This window comes from Capsicum annuum, unplaced genomic scaffold (assembly GCF_002878395.1).
Source record: "Capsicum annuum cultivar UCD-10X-F1 unplaced genomic scaffold, UCD10Xv1.1 ctg3447, whole genome shotgun sequence".
In the NCBI taxonomy this organism is placed as follows: Eukaryota; Viridiplantae; Streptophyta; class Magnoliopsida; order Solanales; family Solanaceae; genus Capsicum; species Capsicum annuum.
The window spans coordinates 3,168-8,266 of NW_025841316.1; the positions used below are offsets into that span (position 1 = coordinate 3,168).

Here is a 5,099-nt window from a genome sequence, read left to right on the forward strand (position 1 = left end):
TATTCTATTACAAGACAAGGCAAAATGACAACAAAACCCTTAAAGGGTGGGGTGGCCATGGAGTGCATTTGGACCCAATGAAGTGACCAAAATACCCTTAATGAAGATGACTAAATCATGACCCATTAAATTTTGTCCAAAACCGTGAGTCCTGATAAACGTTTTATCTATCAGACCCTCGGAATTTTAAAGGAAAGAGAACCTGAAAGACGCTTACAGTCATGGAAAATGAAGGAGAAAGAAAAAACAAGTTTGTGGTAAGTCATACTCACTCCGTTCCTAAATAATTGTTGTTTCAGTTTGGGTACACCCTTAAGAAACTATTCATTTCTAGAAAACAAACGTGTTTTTACTAACTATTCATTTGGCTGGTGTCTTTTTCTGCTCTTCGCAAGGACATTGTCGACGTTCTGGATTTCATGGAGAGGTTAAAGAATGAAGAAGATCAAAATGCTGTTGACATAGTGGATCAAATTGAAGAGCTGAAACTTGAGCTGGCATTTATTTGTACATATGTCCAGCTTTATCATTGTGATTTGGAAGAGTTGGAAGATGCAATGAGTGACTCAACATCAGGTGTAAATACAACATGGATCATGTCCTTCCAAGCCTCTTGGATAATATCGGTGATTGTGTCAGCTCGTGTTATCATTCTACATCAAGTGCCACCATGACTGACGAGCAGTTGAGCTTCCTCCTCCAGAATATAATCATCGATGCAAGTATCGTGCTGAACAGATTTATCCATTAGAGTCTCAGTATGAGATTCTTAAGAATGTGTCTGGTAACATTAAATATTTCCATGGGTTAATAGTAAATGGTTGCATTGAGCGCGAGATTGTCGAGTTTGTCTTGCCTCAGTTTCAACTCATGGCTGAGAGAGTTGGACTCTTCCTTTGGAATGATCGATTTGATAGAGACTCTTGACTCTACAAGTTAGCACATCTACTCATTAAGATTATTCCAATTGAACTGGAGGTGATGCAAATATGTTATACAAATTTGAAAGCTTCACCATCAGCAGAAATTGAACGCTTCATTAACCAGCTCCTTGAAACCTCTCCGGAAGTTCTGAGAGAATATCTGATTCATCTACAAGAGTACATGGTAACTGTTATTACCGTAAGCACTTCAGGGGCTTGAAACATTCATGTCATGATAGAGTTCCTATTGGTTATTGTTACTGATATGCCCAAGGACATTATTCATTATGACAAACTATTTGATCTTTTGGCACGTGTTGTAGCACTTACCAGGGAGGTATCAACACTTGTTCGTGAATTAGAAGAAAAATCAAGGAATGAAGAGAGCACCGATGAAACAAGTCGTGCAACTCGAGACTTGGTGGAAAATATTGAACTCCTCAAGGAAGATCTTGAAAAAGTTTATTTGAAGGCCCCAGACTCATCTCAATGGTGCTTCCCCATGAGTGATGGACCGCTCTTCATGCATCTTCTACACATACACTTAAAAGATTTGCTGGATTCCAATTCTTATTAGATCGCATTGATAAAGGAAGAAATTGGACAGGTGAAAGAAGACCTAGAATTCATAAGATCTTCCTTCATGAACATTGAGCAAGAATTGAATAAAGATCTCTGGGCACGTGTTTTAGATGTGGCATATGAGGCAAAAGATGTCATAAATTCAATTATCGTACGAGATAATGGTTTAATACATCTTATTTTCTCACTTCCCATTACGATAAAAAAGATCAAGCTTATCAAAGAAGAAGTCTCCAATATATCGGAGAAGATTCCCAAGAACAGGAGCCTCACTGTAGTAAACTGTACCAAGAAGACAGTTGAAAGAAAGTCATTGACGGCTGCTAAAATAATTGTAGGTTTTAAGGAAGATTCAAACTGGTTAATTAGTAAGCTCACCAGTGGGCCGAAAGATCTTGACATCATTTCAATCACCGGTATGCCGGGTTCGGACAAAACTACTTTGGCGTACAAAGTATACACTGATGAATCAGTTTGTAGTCATTTCGACGTTCGTGCATGGTGCACTGTTGACCAAGAATATAACGAGAAGAAGTTGCTGGTGAAACTTTTCAATCAGGTTACTGGCTTGGATTTGAAGTTCAGTGACGATATTGATGTTGCTGATGAGCTACGGAGAAAATTGCATGGAAAGAGGTATCTAATTGTGTTAGATGATGAATGGTATACTACTACATGGGATGAGTTGACCAGACCTTTTCCTAAAGTTGAGAAAGGAAGTAGAATTATATTGATGACTCGAGAAAAGAAAGGGGCTTTTCATGGAAAGTGCAACACTGATCCTCTTAACCTTCGATTGCTGAGTTTAGAGGAAAGTTGGGAGTTATTAGAGAAAAGGGCATTTGGAAAGGAGAGTTGACCTGATGATCTATTGAATGTTGGAAAAGAAATAGCCCAAAACTGTAAGGGACTTCCTTTGGTGGAGTCATTGCAGGTTTGGAAAAGGCAAATGCTGCGTGGCTTGAAGTTAGAAATAATTTGAATTCCTTTATTTTCGGCAGTGAAGTTGATGTGATGAAGGTTATAGAATTAAGTTATGATTATTTACCACATCACCCGAAACTATGCTTCCTCTACCTAGCACGTTCTCTGAAGGACACAACATTTGATAGAGATGTGTTGAAAATACTTTGGCGTGCTGAAGGGTTTGCTGAACAGACAGAGATGATGAGTTTGGAAGAAGTGATGGAAATTTATTTGAATAATTTAATTTCTAGTAGCTTCGTAATTGCTCTCAATGAGATAGGTAATTTCCCGACTTTCCAAATTCATGATCTTGTGCACGACTTTTGTTTGATAAAAGCAAAAGAGGAAAAGTTGTTTGGCAAGATAAGTTCAAGTGATCCATCTTCTTCTTCAGATTTGATGCCACGTAAAGTGGTCATTGATTATGATAAGGAACACTTTGAGCACAACAATTTCATCCTGTTCAGTTCAAAAATAAAAAGGCATTCTGGTAAACACCTCTATTCTTTGGCGATAGCAGGAGACAAGATGGAAGATCGTCTTTCTGATGCATGTCACCTAAGAGACTTGAGGCTTCTTAGAGTGTTGGACCTGCATCCCTATTTTATGATGGTGAAGAATTCTTTGCTGAATGAAATATTCATGTTGAATCATTTGAGGTTCTTATGTATTGGGACAGAAGTTAAATCTCTGCCTTCATCATTCTCAAACCTCAGGAATCTAGAAACCTTTGTGGTTATAAACGATGGATCAACCTTGGTACTATTACCGATTATTTGGGATCTTGTAAAGTTGAGAGTGCTGTCCATTTATGCTTGTTGTTTCTTTGACTTGGATATAGATGAACCAATACTGATAACAAAGGACTCAAAGTTGGAGAACTTGAGAGTATTAGAGACCCCCGTGCTTTCCTATGCGAAAGGAATAGAGGATATTTTCATAAGTTTCCCCAATCTTCAAAGGCTTACATTTGTTCTCAAGGAATCATGGGATTATTCAACAGAGCGATATTGGTTCCCTAAATTGGATTTCCTAACTGAACTAGAAGTCCTCATAGCAAATTTTGAAAGTTCAAACACTAATGACAGTGGGCCCTCTGTAGCTACAAATTGGTCGTGGGATTTTCACTTCCCTTCCAATTTGAAAACATTGTCATTGTTTGACTTTCCTTTGGCATCCGATTCACTATCAACAATAGCGAGATTGCCCAACCTTGAACCGTTGTTCCTTACGAGAACAATCATCCAGGGGGAGGAATGGAACATGGGGGAGGAAGACACCTTTGTGAATCTCAAATATTTGAATTTGGATGGAGTGACTCTTGCTAAGTGGGAGGTTGGAGAGGAACCCTTTCCCATGCTTGAGAAATTAGTTCTGTTGAGATGTCATAAGCTTACAGAGATTCCGCCTAATTTTGGGGATATTTGTTCATTAAAAATTATCTAACGTGTAGGGAGCCCTCAACTTGAAGATTCAGCTCTGGAGATTAAACAATACATTGAAGATATGGGAGGGGATGAGTTTCAGGTCCTTGGTCCGAATAATATCCCGTTATTCAAGTAGCTCTTAAGCACCACCAGAACAGGTTCTTCTCTATTCTTTTGTTTCTGCTCTTGTCGTTAGTCCCAACTGAACTGTCTGTTTGTGAACTTTCATCACACTAAGCTTTAAGGTAATTAGGAAAATCAACCCCGACTTTTGTGTGTGTAAATTAACGTAGTGGGATAGTTCTCAGAGTTCGCTGCCACCGAACGCTGGCGACTTCAACCGTAAGTTTCTCTTTGAAACATACATGGAGTTGCCTACTGTCTGCTATTGATAGCCTCTCTACAATATGAAAGTTATCCGATATCTAAGTTTTTCTCAAGTTCTTGTAAATCTTTCAATAAAATACATCATCACAAACATGCGAAAACTCTTCAGGTGCTGAAGTCATTCAGAAATTTCAATGCAGCCGGAAGTAGGATTTGTGTGCAGGGAGTTAGAATTTTCATGCAGGCTGGTGGAGTCAGCCATTGATAGGCATTTGGAGTGGAGGTGCATCAGCAAGTGTTATTAAAATCCTCTTGTGCCTATTAATGCATCGATTGATGGCAATTGAATGAATAAAGGGTAAGTCCAGGTTAATTCTTTTCCAATTTTGGATTCTCTCTTTTCATCACTAATTCTTTTATATTTTTGTAAATCTTTCAAGAAACACCATCAGCAATTTGTGAAACTTCAGGTGATCAAGAAGTGGGATCTTTTAGATGCTGAGTGTTAAAAAGAATTTTAACTGTGAACAACAAGTTGATGAAAAGAGAAGTGCTGCTGTGCCATATGCAACTCATGGTGGGCTAGAGCAGCAAGGATATATAACCCTTATCTGTCTAAATCATCCAAGAGGAATCCACTATCTGGTTTATGTCAAGCAAACTCCCAATATAACAGTAAAAGCAAGATGTGCCGGTGTACTGATGCTTAAGAGATTTGATATTCCTCCAACAAATGTTTCTGCAAGGCTAGTTGCTAAAGGTGCAACTTCCACAAGATCCGACAGATTGTGACGATGACCATGTGCAGCTCAAGGTGGGTTTGATATCTCAGTTCGTTGAAACTTGTGGTCTTAAACCTACTTTGCCATCCCAC

General features: G+C 38.7%; 1 pseudogene; it reads left to right on the forward strand.

Moving 5' to 3' along the window:
* The first annotated feature begins 221 nt into the window (after positions 1-221).
* On the forward strand, positions 222-4,449 carry LOC107853035 (annotated as a pseudogene).
* The last annotated feature ends 650 nt before the right edge of the window (positions 4,450-5,099 follow it).